The sequence below is a fragment of the Pinus tabuliformis genome, chromosome J (genome assembly GCF_031772625.1).
Source record: "Pinus tabuliformis cultivar Carrire ecotype Pingquan chromosome J, CPIR1, whole genome shotgun sequence".
Classification (NCBI taxonomy): Eukaryota; Viridiplantae; Streptophyta; class Pinopsida; order Pinales; family Pinaceae; genus Pinus; species Pinus tabuliformis.
In genome coordinates, this window is record NC_142295.1 from 661,093,619 (window position 1) to 661,116,043 (window position 22,425).

A 22,425-nucleotide genomic window follows, 5' to 3' on the forward strand; every position below is an offset into this window, starting at 1 on the left:
TAGCTAAATGTGAGCTTGAAAAAAGTATTGATAAAAACTTGATTTGGTAACCGATTTCTTTGTCATTTTCAGCAGGAGTCTCATCACAATGTTTGCATTCATGGTATGAGGAGAAGCAAAGTAATCCATTGGATGAGCTAAGTCCCAGTGCACATGAATTTCAAGATCCTTATGTAGTATTTTTGGAGTCAGATAGAGAATTCGTAGTATTCAATCTGGGAAAATTTGGATCTATTTACAAGTTTTCATGGGAGTTTCCTTTCAGTAGTTCTCTCTTGTTGTTCATAAAGAAGCACTTGCGGAGAATTCAAATAGAAGCTAGAATGCTTACTTGGTTGCATTGGTTGTTTCATTTCACTTGATCAGGTGATGAATGGAACAGTTAGAGTAGGTTTTATTGAATAAGCTCCACTTTGAGCATATTTTCCAATTTATCAGTTGTGTTTTATTATTGAGTCAGTTTCAGTTTGCATTGTGTCAGCATTCATTTTTTGAAGAGTTTTGACTCTGTTGCCTAATGGATAAAGCTACTAGGTCTACGGTGTTCCTGGCACCTCCAAGGAGCTACCATCCCGATTGGAGCCAATGTTAGTGTCAGTGTCTTCACACTGCCATCAGTGATCAAAATCTACTCTTTTGCAGTTCATAGTAGGAGCCCCATACTGATGAGTTTGCATTCCATTAGGTCATTGATTCACTGATGGTATGGTTTAATTCAATTTTCCCTCATGATTTGTACTTGCTGATCCTCTTCTATATATTTCATGTTGGCATTATGGCTAAAGTGTTGTCCTTGATGGCAACCCATTCAGGTGATAGATCACAGTACTTCAAGTCAGCAGCAGAGATTGATGATCAGCTATCAAATATTGAAGAAAATAAGGGGTACGCAGGTACACCTTACATAAGGTGCGTACACGTAGTTCGGTGTTACATAAAGTGCGTACATACCCGCAGGTCAGCCGTTCAGGAGGTGCGTACCCCCAGTGCACACATTTCAAGGAAAAGAAATTCACATGTGGGGTTTTCTTATGTTTTACTCTTGGTATTTAGCTGACGGTTTTGGGTTATTATGGTGTCGGCTCGTGGTATTGATCCATGTTTTAAGGAAGAGCTTTCCTATATAAAGCAAAGGAGATCATTTGGCTTGGGCATGTTTTTGGTTGAATATCTTATGAGGGATAGATCTGGTCTAGATCTAAAGAAGGCGAATCTATTGATGGACCGAGATCTCTTCGGCGCATGTTCAGATCTGTAGATCTGACTGTCTGGGTTATTTCTGAAGTCTTGAAATCATCTATGTCTGAAGGTATGCAGGTACAATGAAAGAAAAGTGCGTACGTACGCAGGAACGAAGCGTTTCAGGTGCACCGGTACGCAGGCACAGAAGGGTTGCAGGTGCGGAGGTACGCAGGCACAGAAGGGTTGAAGGTGCGGAGGTACGCAGGCACAGAAGGGCTGCAGGTGTGTACATACACAGGCACAGAAGGATTGCAGGTGCGTACATACGCAGGCACAGAAGGGTTGCAGGTGCGGAGGTCCGCAGGGAGTTCAATGGACACAGAGCGAGGTACGCAGGCTAGCAGTTGAGCAGGGTGCGTACATAAGCAGGCTACCAGTTGAGCAGGGTGCGTACTGTAAGCAGGCAAGCAGTTGAGCAGGGTGAGTACAGTAAGCAGGCCAGCAGTTGAGCAGGGTGCTTACATAAGCAGTTGAGCAGGGTGCTTACTTCTCTTAAGATCTTTGTTTATCATTGTTGTGTTCTGGGTTTGGTCCTATTATTGTTGATCTGGTTACTACAGTTGATTGGGTGATTCTCTTATACTTGATGATCATTTGATGCTTATGGATCCAGTTTGAAAATTTATGAAAAGTGGTCCTTGTAAGAAAAGAAGTAGGTGGTTGTATATCCCTTCCAGGAGAGACTGGAAAACGAGAGAGAGAGTTGTAGCTCTCTGCAGGTTGCAGCCTGCGTACTGGTAAAGGACTGCACTAGTACAAAACCATTGTAAAAGGAGTTTCTAATTTGAAAGAAGGTAGAGACATATTGCAGCAGGTGGTTTTCACCCACATTGGGTTTCCACCTTACATCTTGTGTTCTTTGGTGTGACTATCTGTTTTCTTTTGTTCATGCTCATTATTTTATGGTACTGACATGCAAAAATAATTCAAAGAACAAATAAAGAAGATTTATTAAAAGAGTTAGATAATACTGATTCACCCCCCCTTCTCAGTATTATTTCCAACAATTGGTATCAGAGCAGGTCCTTCAGAGAAGCTTGATCGCTTGAAGGTAGATCGTTCATCATGAGCAACTACGAGAGAGAAGCATCAATCAGGCCACCGGTTTTTGATGGGACAAACTTCAATTATTGGAAGGTAAGAGTTACTGCCTATCTTCAATCTCTTGGTACAGAAGTTTGGGACATTGTAGAGACAGGCTACGCTTTTCCTTCAGCTACTCCTACAGATGCAGCCGAGAAAAAGAAGTATGAAACAAATGCGAAAGCAGTCAGTACTCTATTAGGATGTATATCTCAATCAGAATTCATGAAGGTAATGCACTATAGATCCGCAAAAGAGATATGGGACAAAATTGTCACGAGCTATGAAGGAGATGAACAGGTAAAGCGTGCTAAACTTCAAACTCTCAGAATTCAGTATGAGACTCTCAAAATGTATAATGATGAAAGTGTGGCTAACTATTTTCTTCGGGTAGATGAGGTTGTTAACTGTATGAAAAATTTGGGTGAAGAAATAAAAGAGGCTATTGTAGTTGAAAAGGTTCTAAGATCATTGTCCCCCAAGTTTGAATCTAAAGTATCTGCAATAGAAGAAAAGGAAAATCTACGAATTCTTACTATGTCTCAGCTACATGGAATTCTAACTGCTTATGAAATGAGAAAGGGAGGTCCATCAGACAGACGAGAAGCTGCTTTCAAGGCATTAGGGAAAGGAGATTATTATGAAGCGAGCCACGTCCCAGAAGAAGAGGAAGAAGAATCAAATTTTGTCAGAAATCTTCAAAGGGGTTTTGGAAGGTTCAGAGGTAAGTTACCTTTTAAATGCTTTGCTTGTGGAAGAGTAGGTCATTATGCTACAAAATGTCCTTATAAGGATAAAGGAAAGGAACCTGCTAGATGGAACAAGAAACAGAATGCAAATAAGAAAAGCTACTACACTCATGAAGATAGTGATGGTCTATCAAACAGTGATGAAGATGAACAAGGTAATGAATATAAGTTGTTAATGGCATTTGAAGATGATGATTATATGGATGCTATAAATGTGGATAACCTTTATGATGAAATTACTAGACTCAAGAGATGTATAGAAGAAAAGAACATGATCATTGATACTCTACAATTTCAAATTGATGAAAAGGAAAAACATCTTGAAAAATTAGAAGGTGAAATTGTTGGTCTTAGAAAAGAGATTGAGAAAACAAAAGCTATTAATCTCAAGTTTGTCAAAGGATCTGAAACTTTGGATAAGATTATCAATGTGCAGCGGTCTCCACTAAACAAGACAGGTCTGGGCTATAATGGAGAAACTTCTCAAGCATCCACCTCAAAAAGTTATCTTGATGCAGCAAGAAGAAATGAGCAAAAGCACAATGAAGATCATCAGGTAAAGCAGGGGCGAATTACAAACAGAAACTATCAGGGGCAATCCATCTTAAGGGTGAACAAAAGCTACAACCAGCCACAGGTAAAATCTTCTCAATTTGGTTCAAGAATAGATGACAATAGAAATTACAATCAATTGGTTGGTAGATTCGATAACCGCAGAAGTTTCTTCAATGGACAATGCTTTTCTTGCCATAACTTTGGTCACAAAGATGCTCAATGTGTTGCATATAAAACGATCATGACTAGGGAAGCTCAAAAACAAAGAAGTATGACGGGGATTACAAAAAGGACCTATAACAACTTTTTGGTTCTTGAAAATGAAGTTGAATGTTCTATTTGCAATAACTTTGGTCATGAAGACTCTGAATGCAGGAGCAGGTTTCAGCAGAAAAAGGAACAAGCCTCAAGCACCAAAACATGGAGAATAAAGGAACCTCAAACAGAAAGATGTGGGATAGCATTTTATGCAGAAGGACAGGAAAATCTATGGTACATTGACAGTGGATGTTCGAAGCATATGACACGTGATAAAGAAAAACTTGAGTCTTATTCTACTCTAGAAAAGGGAAAGAAAGTCTCTTTTGGAAATGATACTCCTGCAACTATAAAAGGAAAAGGCATTGCTCAGTTAAAAGAAAAGGTCAAGGCTGGAAATGTTTTGTATGTTGATGGATTGAAGCATAATCTTCTAAGTGTCAGCCAGATGTGTGATCAAAGAACCGAGGTTATATTCAGATCAAATGGATGTCTTGTTCGTGATCTTGATACAGGTAAAATAGTGATCAAAGGCAAAAGAACTCAAAATAATCTGTACATATTTGAAGAAGGACAACAACAATGCTATCTGAGCAAGGATGATGAGCACTGGTTATGGCATCGGAGGTTGGGACATCTAAGCTTTTCACAAATAAGGAAAGCATGCAAATATCAGGCAGTTCGCGATCTTCCAGATATCAAAATTCCTAACAACACCATATGCAAATCATGTCAGTTTGGAAAACAAACCAGAACTAACTTTCCAGAGAAAGAAGGATCAGCTAGCATGCCTCTTGAGCTAGTACATACAGATACATGCGGTCCTTTCAGGAAAAGAACACCTCGAGGAGAAGAATACTTGATATTATTCATTGACGATTTCTCCAGGTTTGTCTGGTTAGGACTTATGAAGCACAAAGATGAAGCATTCGAAAAATTCAAATCCTTCAAAGCCTTGGTTGAAAATGAATCAGGTCACAAAATTAAGTGCCTCAGATCCGACAGAGGTGGGGAATTTACTTCAAATGAATTTTTCGATTTCTGTGAAGAACATGGGATAAGAAGAGAATTCTCTACAGCAAGAGCTCCTCAGCAAAATGGAGTTGTGGAAAGAATGAACAGAACAGTCCAACAAATGGCTCGTGCTATGCTTGATGAGTCAGGAACTCCCGCAACTTTCTGGGGTGAAGCTGCACATGCTGCAGTTGTTATTCTCAACAAAACAAATGTCTGGGTGAACAGCACTCAAACTCCTCATGAGCTCTGGAGTGGTAGGACTCCTTCAGTAAAGCACTTCAAAATCTTTGGGAGCAAATGCTATATCAAGAATACTGATGAGCAGCTTGGCAAACTTGAACCTAGAGCAGATGATGGCATTCTTCTTGGTTACTCTCCACATAGCAAAGCATATAAATGCTACAATAAAAGACTTGGCAGAATTGTTGACAGCATTGATGTAGTGGTTGATGAGAAGGGATACATTCCTAGGCAAGTACATCATGAAGACATCGAAGAAGATGAAGGCTACCCCCAACGACAGAATGATGAAGAAGAAGAACCTCAAGAAGAACCAGAGGAGCAAACAAGAATAGAAGAAAAGACTCCATCCAGATATGTTCAGAAGAATCATCCAGAATCTCAGATTATGGGGCAGAAAGAAGCAGGTGTACAAACAAGAAGAACAGTTGCAAAAGCTTCAATCTATTTGGCATTACTCTCCTCTATTGAACCACAAAATGTGAAAGAGGCATGCGAAGATGAATGTTGGGTGAAAGCAATGGATGAAGAACTTGAGCAGATCGAAAAGAACAACACTTGGGAGCTAGTTCCTAGACCAAAAGATAAGAATGTTATCGGAACAAAATGGGTCTTCAAAAATAAATTGAATGAAAATGGAGAAGTAATTAGAAACAAAGCCAGACTTGTTTGTAAAGGGTATGCGCAGCAAGAAGGAATAGACTTTGAAGAAACCTTTGCTCCTGTTGCAAGACTTGAGGCCATCCGAATGTTCCTTGCTCTCTCAAGTTTTCAAAACTTCAAAGTATTTCAAATGGACGTGAAATCAGCCTTTCTGAATGGAGACTTGGAAGAAGAAGTGTACATTGAACAGCCAGATGGGTTCATTCTTGGAAATGATCCAAATCTTGTATGCAGATTGAAAAAGGCTCTCTATGGTCTCAAACAAGCTCCAAGGGCTTGGTACTACCGTTTGGACAAATATCTTCATCAACAAGGTTTTTCAAAAGGATTAGCAGATAGCAATCTTTATATAAAAGTTGAAAATGACAAATTGCTAATACTTGTTGTGTATGTAGATGACATTATTTTTGGGAGCAATGAAGAAGCTATGAGTCAAAATTTTGCCTTGGTCATGCAGAAAGAATTTGAAATGTCCTTGCTAGGAGAACTGACATATTTCCTTGGTTTGCAAATCCAACAAAAAGAAGGAGGAATCTTTTTATCTCAAACCAAGTATCTCAAACAGATTTTGAAGAAATATGGTATGGAAGATGCAAAACCAGTATGTACACCCATGGTCACAGGATGTAGCCTCAGTGCAAATGATGAATCTGCAGCAGTACATCAACCAACCTACGGATCTATGATTGGAAGTTTACTTTATTTGACAGGTACCCGACCGGACATCATGCATGCAGTTGGAATAGTTGGAAGATTTCAGGCAAATCCGAAGGAGACTCATCTTCAGGCAGTGAAGAGAATTTTCAAATATCTTCAAGGGACTCAAAATTATGGCTTATGGTATCCTAGAGATACAGATCTTACACTTCATGCTTATACAGATGCAGATTGGGCCGGAAGCGTGGATGGCAGGAAAATCACGAGTGGTGGTGCGTTCTTTATGGGTTCCAGACTGGTATCTTGGTTCAGCAAGAAACAGAGTTCGATTGCCTTGTCTACAGCTGAAGCGGAATATGTTGCTGCTGCATCTTGTTGCACCCAACTCCTTTGGATGATGCAGAATTTGCAGGATTTTCAAATCACTTGTACACCACCTATCCCCATCTTATGTGATAACACAAGTGCAATCAGCATCTCAAAGAATCCGGTTATGCATTCAAAAACCAAGCACATACCAATCAAGTATCATTTTCTCCGGGAACAAGTGCTTGAAAAGAAGGTCAAGTTGGAGTATGTTCCTTCTAAGGAACAAGTTGCTGATATTCTCACCAAACCATTGCCCAGGGACACTTTTGAATACCTCAGGCAAAAGCTGGGGGTTGTTGATGCATCATCTTATTGTTGAACCTCTTCTGATTGATGGTACAGGTTCAGGTGGAGCATATAATGCATTGCTGGCATTATGGAGGATGTGTAAAAGGAGATCTTGGAAGTAGCTGCAATATGTCTCTATCTCTTTCATGGTGGATTATGGTTCTTCGTTGCAGATCTGGTTCATATTCAGGGGGAGCATGTTCTTAGGGGGAGCATAACCCTTTGCCCTTGATGTCAAAGGGGGAGAATGAAGCTGAAGTTTTGAGGTTGCCATCAAGTCCAAAGGGGGAGATTGTTGGCATTATGGCTAAAGTGTTGTCCTTGATGGCAACCCATTCAGGTGATAGATCACAGTACTTCAAGTCAGCAGCAGAGATTGATGATCAGCTATCAAATATTGAAGAAAATAAGGGGTATGCAGGTACACCTTAAATAAGGTGCGTACACGCAGTTCGGTGTTACATAAAGTGCGTACATACCCGCAGGTTAGCCGCTCAGGAGGTGCGTACCCCCAGTGCACACATTTCAAGGAAAAGAAATTCACATGTGGGGTTTTCTTATGTTTTACTCTTGGTATTTAGCCGACGGTTTTGGGTTATTATGGTGTCGGCTCGTGGTATTGATCCATGTTTTAAGGAAGAGATTTCCTATATAAAGCAAAGGAGATCATTTGGCTTGGGCATGTTTTTGGTCGAATATCTTATGAGGGCTAGATCTGGTCTAGATCTAAAGAAGGCGAATCTACTGATGGACCGATATCTCTTTGGTGCATGTTCAGATCTGTAGATCTGACTATCTGGGTTATTTCTGAAGTCTTGAAATCATCTATGTCCGAAGGTACGCAGGTACAGTGAAAGAAAAGTGCGTACGTATGCAGGAACGAAGCGTTTCAGGTGCGCCGGTACGCAGGCACAGAAGGGTTGCAGGTGCGGAGGTACGCAAGCACCGAAGGGTTGAAGGTGCGGAGGTACGCAGGCACAGAAGGGCTGCAGGTGCGTACATACGCAGGCACAGAAGGATTGCAGGTGCGTACATACGCAGGCACAGAAGGGTTGCAGGTGCGGAGGTCCGCAGGCAGTTCAATGGACTCAGAGCGAGGTACGCAGGCTAGCAGTTGAGCAGGGTGCATACATAAGCAGGCTAGTAGTTGAGCAGGGTGCGTACTGTAAGCAGGCAAGCAGTTAAGCAGGGTGAGTATAGTAAGCAGGCCAGCAGTTGAGCAGGGTGCTTACGTAAGCAGGCGAGCAGTTGAGCAGGGTGCTTACTTTTCTTAAGATCTTTGTTTATCATTGTTGTGTTCTGGGTTTGGACCTATTATTGTTGATCTGGTTACTACAGTTGATTGGGTGATTCTCTTATACTTGATGATCATTTGATGCTTATGGATACAGTTTGAAAATTTATGAAAAGTGGTCCTTGTAAGAAAAGAAGTAGGGGGTTGTAGCTCCCTTCCAGGAGAGACTGGAAAACGAGACAGAGAGTTGTAGCTCTCTGCAGGTTGCAGCCTACGTACTAGTAAAGGATTGCACCAGTACAAAACCATTGTAAAAGGAGTTTCTAATTTGAAAGAAGATAGAGACATATTGCAGCAGGTGGTTTTCACCCACATTGGGTTTCCACCTTACATCTTGTGTTCTTTGGTGTGACTATCTGTTTTCTTCTGTTCATGCTCATTATTTTATGGTACTGACATGCAAAAATAATTCAAAGAACAAATAAAGAAGATTTATTAAAAGAGTTAGATAATACTGATTCACCCCCCCCCCCCTCTCAGTATTATTTCCAACATTTCAGTCATGGCTCATGTTCCCTTTGCAATTCAATTCATTAGGTCTTAAGGTTTGGTCTCATTAAGTTTTAGGGTCCCACCATGGTAAAATCCAATAATTAAATGCTAATAATGATCAGCAAGGACATGAGGAGGCCAATAATGATTAGCAAAGCCATAATTTATCATTTTGAAAGCCTAATGTAGTTCTCACCTCAAAACTTGTTTTGAGGTGAAAACAAGGTATTTTGTTTTTATCTCCATTAATGATGTAATTTTATGTTTTCATATGTAATATTGGTTCCCATCTTCTCCTAAACATCTTGTGATTTTTCCAAGCACCTAACACTACAAAGAATTAGGTTATCATGAGCACAAATCCACCGACAAAAGCAAAAGAGAACAAGCACTAAACCCTAATTTCCTCTCCCACTGAGCTAAGGTTGGCTATGGGATCAGAGATATCTAAGCAGAGGAGGCATAAGGGATATCAGAAAGTATGAGGCCATTTCATATCATCAAACATCAGGTCTCCATCATTTGTCGAGAAGTCACTCCAAGGAACAAGCCATTCACCACACATAAGGGATGATTTTTCTTCAAACTGTGTTTCTAACCAAGAAAAGATGAATTTGAAAAAGGTGAGAGAGGATTTTTTTCATCATAGACTCAGGAAGAAAAACCTCCTTAATTTTGTACACAAGTCTCATGGTTTTAGAGAAATGTCAGAAATATAGTTGCTACAAGAGAGTTGATGCACTTATGGAGTGAACTTGGGGAAGTCAAAATTTCTCCTAGCTAAGGTGACTAAATGACTTTTGTGATGAGTCAAATGATAACTAGACACAAAGAAATTTCCAATGAGCTATCATGAGCTCAATTTGGATTTCATGAAGATCTCCAAACATTGACTAAACCAGCACTTTGCATTTTGGCAACCTCACTCTGCACATTTTGACCAGTCTTGGGAGATTAGACATTTGATAGGGAAAATGAACTTAAAATTGAAAAATTTAAGATGTTTTGGAAAGGAGACTCGACACGATTTCCAACGAGCTATCCCACGCCAAATTTGGACATCAGGAAGGCAGTCACAAGTCGTCCTGAAGTGGTGATATGCTTAGGGAAGGAGGTGTTGCGCTCCTGGGTAGTGGCACTATGCCCTTTGGTTTTGCCCACCACTGTTACCACATTCTACCACTCATTTATGACTCCCTAAACCCCCTCCTTCTTATGTTTTTCCCATAGCTTCACTCACACCCATTACTCCAAGCCATTACACATACCATTCATCCCATACATTTGTTGGCATTATGATGCATGTGTTGTACTTGATGGCAACCCCCCTCATAGAAGACCATCTCACTTATATACATTCAGAAGAGATATCAGATGTAACATAATACATAGATGCAGGACAGCTCAAAGGAATCAAATGGCAAGTTCTTAGTAAGCTTTGCCATCAAGTCCAAAGGGGGAGATTGTTGGCATTATGGCTAAAGTGTTGTCCTTGATGGCAACCCATTCAGGTGGTAGTTCACTATTCTTCAAGTCAGCAACAGAAGTTGATGATCAGCTCTCATTTTATTGAAAAATTATGAAGCACGCAAGAAGCCAGTTCAGAAAGTGCGTCCCCGCAGGTATACCATGCAGAACCCGCATCCAAAGATGTAGGCCAGCCGTTCAGGGGGTGCGTCCACCCAGTGCACACATTTCAAGGCAGAGAAAAGCACGTGGGGGTTTCTTGTGTGGTATCTAGCCGACGGTTTTATATTTCTATGGTGTCGGCTCATGGTATTGTTCCATGTTTTGAGGAGGAGCTTGCCTATATAAAGCAAAGGAGATCATTTGGATTTGGCAAGTCTTGGGTTGAATATCTTATGAGGGCTAGATCTGGTCTAAATCTAAACAAGGCGAATCTACTGATGGACCGAGATCTCTTCGGCGCATGTTCAGATCTGTGGATCTGATTGTCTGGGTTACTTCTAAAGTCTTGAAATCATTTATGCCCGGAGGGACGCAGGTGCAGTAGGGGTTCAGGTGCGTCCGGGACGCAGGAGCGAAGAGTTTCAGGTGTGCCGGACGCAGGCGCAGAAGGGTTCAGGTGCGCCGGGACGCAGGCAGTTCAGTAGACTCAGTGCGAGGGACGCAGGCTAGCAGTTGAGTAGGGTGCGTCCAGGGACTCAGGCCAGTAGTTGAGTAGGGTGAGTCCGGGACTCAGGCTAGCAGTTGAGCAGGGTGAGTCCGGACTCAGGCTAGCAGTTGAGCAGGGTGCTTCCTTCTCTTAAAATCTTTGTTTATCATTGTTGTGTTCTGGGTTTGGTCCTATTATTGTTGATCTGGTTACTTCAGTTGATTGGGTGTTTCAGAAGGTTGTTTGAGCTTCAATGTTGTTGTTGGGTCCAGTATGAAAATTGGATGAAATGTGGCCTTTCAGTTTATGGGTTGTGCTTCAGTGTATCCAGTATGAAAATTGATGAAACGTGGTACTTGAAGGAGAGAAGATTGTAGGCCGGCGCCTACGTACTAGTATCTAAGCTAGTACAAGAGCTAAAGGAAATCTTTGGAGCATTGTAGCAGGTAGTAGCCTGCGTACTAGTAAATGGATCGGCTAGTACAAGAGCAAAGGGGGTTGTAGCTCCCGTACTGGTATAAGGCTGCACCAGTACAAATATTGTAAAAGAATTTTCTTATTAAGAAGAAGATTGAGATGACTTGCAGCAGGTGGTTTTTCTCCCGCATTGGGTTTCCACCTTACATCATTGTGTTCATGTGTGTGCCTTATGTGTGATGATCTACTTTATGTTACTGCATCTGTTAACTGATAATATGGTTGATAATGTTCTAATACACTCATTGAAGATCGATTAACTTAATCATAAGAAGTTGTGGAAGTAGCATATATGAATCTGATTATGGAAATGAAAAAGTTTTATTAATATGATAATACTGATTCACCCCCCCCTCTCAGTATTATTTCCAACAATTGGTATCAGAGTAGGTCCTTTGATAGAAGCTTGATCGCTTAAAGGAGATCCGTGGAACAATGGGAAAGAAGCTTAAGAAGAAAGCTCATAAGAAAAAGAAGTCATCTCAGAAGAACTATGATAGTGGAAGAATCGATTGGGGATTAGGCATAAGAAGCTCTTCAGATTCAGAATCATTATCAGGTATGAATGTGTTATCATCTGATGTTCCAGCTATATTTCCTTGTGAAAGAGATGAAAGTGATAGTGAGACTACTAAACTTGCTCTTATGGGTGAGCAAGAAAGATGTCAAATAGAGGCAGAACTTAACAGGTTGACAAACAAAATTATTGAACAAGAAAAACGTTTTGACGTAAAGAATGGTGCCCTCAAGTTATGCAAGGAAAGGTATCAAAAGTTGCAGGATGAAGCAACATCTCTAAAGAATGAAGTCATTGAAAAGAACACAACAATCAAGGAGCTTAGAGATCGATCCAGTTATTATGAAAATCTTGAAGCTACAATCCTCTCACTAAAAGGAGATCTTGAAGAATCAAAGAAGCAGAATACAGACCTTCTCCAAGCTATTGAAAAACAAGAAAACGAAGTCATCAGCTTAAAATCTCAACTAGAATGTGCCTTCCGAGTTCGTCAAATGCAGCAGGATCTGAATGAAGAACAAGAAAAGGAGATTCTCAAACTAAGGGAACAAATGGAAGAAGGAAGGAAAGCTGAAGAAGTTTTGAAAAAGAAATCTCTTGAAAAGGAAGAACAGCTTCAGGTTGAGGTAAATATCTTGAAAGGTAAACTAGAAGAAAAGGATAAGCTTTTACGATTTCAAGATAGCTCTAAAGTATTGGATGATATTCTTAGTAGTCAAAGGTCCCCTGCTATAAAGACTGGTCTTGGTTTCCATGAATCTGTTGAAGGTGAATCTAGTTCACAAGGTGAGGCAAGAAACTCTAAAAGGAAATCTAAAGTGATCAACGAAGAAGTGAAAGATCAATCTCATCATCAACCAAGGAAAGAGATTCCTCAAAGAAAATCCTTTACTCCTCCTATGAATAATGTTGAATGTTATGTATGTCATAATCTTGGACATGTTGCAGCTAGATGTAGAAGAAGAAGAGTTCAAGACCATTATGCAGAAAGGTCATCTCAATCAAGGTACTTTTATGGATATTGCTTTGCTTGCAATATGTTTGGTCACAAAGCTACTGATTGTTACAAGAGGAATATGAAACATGTAAGATGTTATGCATGTAACAAGCTTGGACATATAGCCAAGGAATGCAGGAACAAAGTTTGGGCACCATATCAAAAGGAGAAAATGTCATCATCACGCTTGAAGATATGGAGGAAAAAGGAAGTACAGTTAGAAAAGGATGGCACAGTACAATGTACAGACATACCAGAATCAGAGGAAGCTGAAAGTACAGGATGCAGTGCAGTAACAGGAGACCTGCGTGCGGACGCAGGCCAGACCAAGTCCAGGTGCGTCCAGGACGCAGTTCAGTAACTGAAGATCTGCGTGGGGACGCAGAGCGACTGAGGATCAGGTGCGTCCCTGAAGCAAAAGGACGCGGCGCGATAATAATTTTGGGTGCGTCCCTGAGTAAAAGTACGCAGCGCGATAGTGTTTTTGGGTGCGTCCCTGCAGCAACAGGATGCAGCGCAGCAGAAGATGAAGTGCGTACCTGTCTCAAAGCATTTATTGGCTAATTCTTCTTGATATGCATGATCAGATTTAACAGATGGCACTGGTTCAGGGGGAGCATATGTCCTAAATTCATTGTTGGCATTATGGTCCTTGATGACAATGCTTATGATTCATCTTGCTATTATGAGTTGGTCACATGATCAGATGTATGGTTGATTCTCTAATGATGCTTGCATGAAGTCTTTATTATCCTTGGCACATATATGGATGAGGTTGGTTGATTTCGTGGATGATTATTCAAAGTCGCATTGTTGGAGACATGATGATGAGTTACTCATATGCATTTCATGATGATGTTGACATGAGCAAGATGCATGATTTCTTTCTTGGCACAAATGGATGAGGATTGTTGGCTGGATACAGGGATGATTATTCATACATATGTTGATTGATGCTGATGCTTTCATTTGATGGCTCTTGATTCATGTAGATCTGGATGGTTATGAGTTGATGTTGACAGATACTATGGAGCAGATTATACAGTGCTGTTGTTTGTCATGATCTTTAGATGTTTGGAAGGTCGTAGCAAGACTCATGTTGTAATAGTCTATCTATTATCATCATCTCTTCAGGTCATGTAACGGCCTATGTCCCCCCACTATGCATAGGATGAAGATGTAATGTATTTGGTTTTCATATTTCTGATGTATTCCCACTTGGTTGGATGGATGATCCTTATTGTGATGGGTGATGGATGTATGTATTTTATAGAGTCATGTTCTTCTTGTAGAACATCTTTTTGCAGACATCTCAGCTTGTTCTCAGAAAGACCATTATCAGATTAGAGCACCATGTTATATTCAAAGGGGGAGCTCATTCAGAGACTTCAGCAGATCTGGATTATAGTCAAAGGGAGCATGTTCTTAGGGGGAGCATACCCCTTTTCCCTTGATGTCAAAGGGGGAGAGTGATCTGGTGTTGTTGCCATCAAGTCCAAAGGGGGAGATTGTTGGCATTATGATGCATGTGTTGTACTTGATGGCAACCCCCCTCATAGAAGACCATCTCACTTATATACATTCAGAAGAGATATCAGATGTAACATAATACATAGATGCAGGACAGCTCAAAGGAATCAAATGGCAAGTTCTTAGTAAGCTTTGCCATCAAGTCCAAAGGGGGAGATTGTTGGCATTATGGCTAAAGTGTTGTCCTTGATGGCAACCCATTCAGGTGGTAGTTCACTATTCTTCAAGTCAGCAGCAGAAGTTGATGATCAGCTCTCATTTTATTGAAAAATTATGAAGCACACAGGAAGCCAGTTCAGAAAGTGTGTCCCCGCATGTATACCATGCAGAACCCGCGTCCAAAGACGTAGGCCAGCCGTTCAGGGGGTGCGTCCACCCAGTGCACACATTTCAAGGCAGAGAAAAGCACGTGGGGGTTTCTTGTGTGGTATCTAGCCGACAGTTTTATATTTCTATGGTGTCAGCTCATGGTATTGTTCCATGTTTTGAGGCGGAGCTTGCCTATATAAAGCAAAGGAGATCATTTGGATTTGGCAAGTCTTGGGTTGAATATCTTATGAGGGCTAGATCTGGTCTAGATCTAAACAAGGCGAATCTACTGATGGACTGAGATCTCTTCGACGCATGTTCAGATCTGTGGATCTGATTGTCTGGGTTACTTCTAAAGTCTTGAAATCATTTATGCCCGGAGGGACGCAGGTGCAGTAGGGGTTCAGGTGCATCCGGGACGCAGGAGCGAAGAGTTTCAGGTGCGCCGGACGCAGGCGCAGAAGGGTTCAGGTGCGCTGGGACGCAGGCAGTTCAGTAGACTCAGTGCGAGGGACGCAGGCTAGCAGTTGAGCAGGGTGCGTCCAGGGACTCAGGCCAGTAGTTGAGCAGGGTGAGTCCAGGACTCAGGCTAGCAGTTGAGCAGGGTGAGTCCGGACTCAGGCTAGCAGTTGAGCAGGGTGCTTCCTTCTCTTAAAATCTTTGTTTATCATTGTTGTGTTCTGGGTTTGGTCCTATTATTGTTGATCTGGTTACTTCAGTTGATTGGGTGTTTCAGAAGGTTGTTTGAGCTTCAATGTTGTTGTTGGGTCCAGTATGAAAATTGGATGAAATGTGGCCTTTCAGTTTATGGGTTGTGCTTCAGTGTATCCAGTATGAAAATTGATGAAACGTGGTACTTGAAGGAGAGAAGATTGTAGGCCGGCGCCTACATACTAGTATCTAAGCTAGTACAAGAGCTAAAGGAAATCTTTGGAGCATTGTAGCAGGTAGTAGCCTGCGTACTAGTAAATGGATCGGCTAGTACAAGAGCAAAGGGGGTTGTAGCTCCCGTACTGGTATAAGGCTGCACCAGTACAAATATTGTAAAAGAATTTTCTTATTAAGAAGAAGATTGAGATGACTTGCAGCAGGTGGTTTTTCTCCCGCATTGGGTTTCCACCTTACATCATTGTGTTCATGTGTGTGCCTTATGTGTGATGATCTACTTTATGTTACTGCATCTGTTAACTGATAATATGGTTGATAATGTTCTAATGCACTCATTGAAGATCGATTAACTTAATCATAAGAAGTTGTGGAAGTAGCATATATGAATCTGATTATGGAAATGAAAAAGTTTTATTAATATGATAATACTGATTCACCCCCCCCTCTCAGTATTATTTCCAACAACATTGTCAAAACACTGCAATCTAAGAGAGTTAACTAAAATATGGACAGAGGAAGTGATTTTGAGTATGATGAAGAGACAGCCAGTGATAGTTCTATGGAGAGACATAGGCAGAGAAAGCCTCACAAGGGAGGAAAAATCATAAGAGAAGAGCCCACCAGTTTAAGAGAATTGCAAGCTTTCCCACTTGCAGTCTCTTGTTTCAGACACCATGGATGTTTTGAATTCTGTGAACTAGTGGAAAGAGCTGAGTTTCATCATGAGATTTCTAGACTTTTTGTGGCTCACTTGCATAACTATGAAGTGACACTGGCTGGAGTAACTTTCACAATATCACCATCTATTATTTCAGAGGGCCAATAGAGATAACCAAATGATGAGGCACATGGCCTATCACTATAGGACACAGAACAAAATTTGCAACATGAGAATGAAGAGGATGAAAGCTAGGTTGAGGAGAGCCTTAGAGGGCAAGAAAGAGCAAGATAGACTCAAAATGTTAGCTGAAGCCTCTTTGGCCAACAAAATCACTTGATGGTGGTGCTCCATGCCAAACTTGGGAAAATTTTGAGAAGTTTTTGTATTTTTGAAATTTTGAAATTCACAACACAGAAAATCTGTCCAAAAGCGCAGTGCCCGCTTTTTCCTGGGGCATCTATTGGAGAAAAAGTTGACATTTTTGGATTCAGAATGATGAGGACATGCACCCTAGAAATTTTCAGAAGTTTTGCAGTAGATCTAGTTCACCAAAAGGTCCAAAAACTACCAAGAAAAGACCTTTCTACCTCTTTTTGGACACACAAAAGCATTCTTGGGATATTCATGTTTTGAGGGGGGAAATGACCTAGAAATTGAAAAATTCTAGGTGTTCCAAAAACTAGACTTGAATAAATTTCTAATGAGCTATCATGGGCTCAATTTGGCTAAGGGGAAGGCCTCAAAAATCAGGTGGAAATCGGTGTTCTGCTTAGGACCAGTGGCGCTGCACTTAAGGCCATTTTGCTCAGGGAACTAAAATTCGCCTGTTTTGACTGTGAATTTGATTTCTCTCTCCCCATGGATGATTTCACTGATGTAATTGATGACATGTCATGTAAATGTAATGGTAAAATAGTGTTAGAGGGTAGATTCATTAGTTAGAGGTGGTTTTGATGCAAATGAATCAGTTTCCCCTCTTTTAGAGGCAAGTTGTTTGACTGCGTATATTCTAGTTCTTTGTTGGGAAATGGTTGAAACAACCCCTATTCTCATGGATTCAACCCCTGAAGGTCAGGATGAGTAGTTTAGATGTCTATATTATGTGTTTTCCTGGTCATTTAGTGAGGTTGGATTCAGCTGGATGCTCATGTACTGCACACACATCACTTTGTAGCAGTTTTGGCAGGAAACTAATAAAGTTGCATATATTTTTATGGGATCCCTATGGTATGGCCTTTAACATGTGTTTCTTCTTCTGCTATTATGTTCTCATGTTATTTATGTATGCCTCATTCATATAGTTGCTTCTGATTGGTTGTTTTCAAGTTAGATAGGTGGAATACATTAGGTTTTAATGCTCTGCCTTGGGAAAACACCAGTATTTCATGTCTTTTTGGCTGTTTAAGAAGGATTCATGACTTGATCATGCCCTTCTTAGCTCCTCACCAGTCTAGAATTTCACCCCATCAAGCCTAAGGTGCTGAAGCTCATACCTACCTTGCCCCATAGAACACCCTGCAATTCTGACTTAGTTTCCAGACCCAAATTGCCCAACTCCTCCCGATCTGGCAAAAAAACCAACAACTTCAATCAAAAACCTTGAGCTAATATACCTAGAATAAAATATTGTTCTTGATCCATTCATATTGATTGATATCCATAAGGAGAGAGCCCTCCCTTGGCCTGGTAGGGCTAGCTACCAAGTTAAGCTTGGTTTGTGGTTACCCTAGAATTGCCTCCATTCAACCTCAGGTCAATCTAGGCGATAACACTGTCCACTTGAATGGCTGATTAGTCTCCTTAATTGTTTCAAGAAGTGGTGCACAAATTTGACTAAAACCTCTAATAAACTTTCCATAAAAACTTGCAAGACCATGAAAGCTTCATACCTCAAATATATTTTTTGGAATAGGCTAGTTCCAAATTTCTTGGAATTTCTCTAGATCCATTTTCAATCCCTCTTTAGAAACTATGAATCCCAAGTAAATCAATTCTTCTTTCATGAAACTACATTTCTTCAGGTTTATCAGTAGTTTCTCTTTCTGCAAAGTACTTAAAACCAATTTAAGATGCTCTAGATGTTCTTCCTTACTCTTACTAAAAACTAGAATATCATCAAGATAAACAATCACAAACTTACCTGCATATTCCTTCAAGACTCCATTCATCAATCTCATGAACATGCTAGTTGCATTAGTGAGTCCAAAAGGCATCATTAACCACTCATACAACCCATTGTTTGTTTTAAATGCAGTCTTCCGTTCATCTCCTTCTCGAATTCTTATTTGATGATATGCACTCTTCAAATATATTTTAGTAAAATACTTTGATCCACTCAAACAATCCATTAAATCATCCATGTGTGGGAAAGAAAATCTATACCTGATCGTGATCCTGTTTATGGCTCTGGAATCTATGCACATACACCATTCACCTCCTTTCTTTGGACTGAGTACTGTTGGTACAACACATGGACTAAGAATCTCTCTGATTAGTCCCTTATCCATCAGTTCCTATACTTGTCTTCCAACTTCTACATTCTCTTGAGGAGTTAATCTGTACGCTGCTTTATTTGGAAAACTAGCTCCTCATATTAAATCAATATGATGACTAATACTCTTGATCAGTGGCAATGCATTTGGCAACTCATCCACAATAATATCAACGAAATAATTTAACAGAGTTTTGATTTCTTTAGGTAAATCATATAAGTTTGTGGAAGTTAAAATTACCTTTGGTCTCCCTATGATAACAAAATGCATTTCTTCACCTTTTCCAACCTCTTATAACAGCTCCTTTCCGCTCATCACCATAACATTATTTCCAGGTGCTCCTTTGTCAGCGTCATCCTTCAATGGTAGCAATGTATGTTTATTTCCATCCTTCTCCAGAGTATAAGTGTTTTTCCTCCCATCATGAATAGCTTTCCAATCAAACTACCACAATCTTCCCAGTAATGCATGGCATACATCCACTGGCATGATATCGCATAATATTACATCCTTATATGTACCAATTTGTATTTCAACCTTGCATTGTTCTGTCACAATAATCTGATGTCCCTTCTGCAACCATGACACTTTCTAAGGAGTAGGGGGCACTGCCGTTGATAATACGAGCTTGTCCATCATCTCTATAGAAACAAGGTTATCAGTTCTTCCACTGTCAATTATTACTTTACAACACTTACATTTTTATTTACAGGTAGTTCTGAATAAATTCTTCCTCTGCACTGGTTCTTCAATCTCTTTATCTGTCTTAAGGAATGTCCTTCTCAACAACAAGGATTCTCCTATTTTAGGGGGTTCTTCCTTCTCCATAATTCGAGGTATTTCTGGCTTTGCCTCAGCCACATTTACATTCCTATGACTCACTGGTTTATTACGAAGACAGTCCCATGACACATGTCCCCATTCTCCAAATGTGTAGCACCGAACATCTCTTCCTTGGCCTCTTCCTCTAGGTGAAAATGTTCCTCTATTAAAATCCCCTCTTTGTGGTGGTCTGCTATTTGAACTGCCTACTTCATGTTGATGTTGTTGTCCCCTTGGTCTGTTAGTTCCTCTACCTCTTACTGAGCTTCTTCCTCTATTCCTCTAATTTTGTTTTCTCAACATCTTCTCCTTTGCCTTCAAACTTGCTTGATATGCATACTCAATAGTCTTCAGACTTAACAAGCTAATATCATCTTGTATGTCATATCTTAAGCCATTGATATATCTATCTCCCTTCTCTATGTCATATTCTGCATGTCCTACTCTTATACTGAATCTATAAAACTCTTATGTGTATTCTTTAACAGAAATTCCTTTTTGCATTAAATTCTGCAACTGTTTAAAAAGATTTAACTGATAATCTTTAGGCATAAATTTGGCTTTCATCTTACTTACCATTTTGTCCCATTGCTTGATCTTGGACTTTCCTTTCCTAGTTCTGGATGTCTGTAGCTCATCCCACAAAATAGCTGCATGACCCTTCAATCTGGTGACTGCAAATCTCACCTTCTTCTTGTCGTAAACTTCCTCTTCATAGTCAAAATATTTGCCTAATGACCTGATCCAATCCAATAGCTCTTCTGCATTGAGACTCCCTTCATACATAGGAATTTCCACCTTTTATTTTCCTCCTACTTTTACCAGCATCTTAACAACTCTGATAGTTTCATTTTCCTCCTCTTCTTCTTCCTCAGAAGATTCTTCTTTAGCACTGTCATCCCCTTCATCTAATGTTCTTCTCTGAGCAGTCTCAATTGTTTCCATCCTCATACACAGACTTCAGATCTCCTCCAGCAGAACTGCATTTGCTTCTGGTCTTCCTCGACCAATGCCATCTCCTCTCCTTGGTGGCATGTTTACTACAATCAATAAAATCTCAAACAATCAGCCCCCACGTTTGCTATCTCAGATTTCCACCCTTTTAACAACCGAACACTGATATTTCCCTTTTTTAATAAAACTTCTTGCGATTCTCCTTCGATCACAATATAAATGATCAAATGGTCCACAATGTATCGCATAATCGAAATCTCTATAGTTTTAGGCCCTTTTTCCTTTAGTAGTGAAGTGTTGCAATATGATGGATCGCAATCGCATATCACAGTGTTTCCACAGCTGGGGTTCCAATAATACACAATCCTTCTTGCGATGCAATATTTCACGATCGCACTTCTCAACTCCTTGAGATCGCGATTCGACCACACCCCACTGTCTATTTGCGATGTGAAATTAGGTTGATCGCATATCGCAATTCTTTGAGGCTTGAAGTCCACCCCTTGTGAAAAAATCTTTGCGATGCAATATAAGTGATCCAACAGTCGGTGAGGTTTCGCACCGTTGGTTTGAACTTGGATCAATGGTTGAGATCTTAATTGCTCAATACTGTTAATAATAAAAAAGCCTGCGATTCCTATTAACTCTGCATTTTATATCGTGAATCATAAAAAACAGAGAAAGACTCGATTCTGTTCCGAATACAAATAAACAAAGGAAAACGAGAGTTTCCACAGATTTGATGTATAATCACATGCAACATCAATATATAATCATACACATGGCATCAATTATTCATTATAGTAATGGTTACAGAGTCTTCCCTTTTTCTCTATTACAATGATTAAAAGACCTCTGCTTCAATCTGGAAATCCACGCTCTATTACTTGACTCTCACTTCACTCAATCCTCTCTCTCTCTGCCTATCCATCTACATTACATTTTTTTCTTTTTATCAATCCCATCCTGTCTAACAACTCAATCCCTATTCTTAAACAATCTAACAGTCAAATCACTATTTTCCAGCTATATTACACACCTATGCTAACAAGTTATCTTTGAATCTAAAATAAGACAATTTCTACTTATTACAATAATTAAATACAACTCATTTCTTTAGAGATCCAACCCTCTTGGTAAAAACTGACTTTTTACCACTCAGGTCAGTGAAATTCAACTTGTTTAGCCACAACATGTGACCAAACTTTCACATTGCTGGCTAAGTCCAAATGCTCCTGCATCACATTTTCACTCGACTAAGTCACAGGTAGGGGACTATTTAAATTCACAGTTCAAAATCATTTATTTTCATATTGTTAATTTTGTAAAAATAATGTTCAAATTAATTTCAATTTGAATGTGTTATATTACAATACCAGATTATGAACATTCACTCTATGTAGTAGAACACACATAAGAGTTCTAGAAGCAATACTTTATAAAGTGGATCATAGATAGTTTGTATATTTTCAAGCCCATTTCATGGGGCACATTAACATGTGATGTAAAAAATTTGTATATTTTCATATGGAAAATTTATTATCATACATAACTAACAAGATTACAAGTTTGAATTCTCAAGAAATAAACTAAGAAAATAAGTAAAATCTTAGACTATGATGCAAGTCATTTTAGTACTTAAAATGAACTAAAATATATGTTCATGGTTAATTTAAAAAAAAAGGATTGAAATACATTTGAAATTCAATTTTAAAAGATGTGTTCAACTAGTAATGTTCAACTAATAAGTTTTAT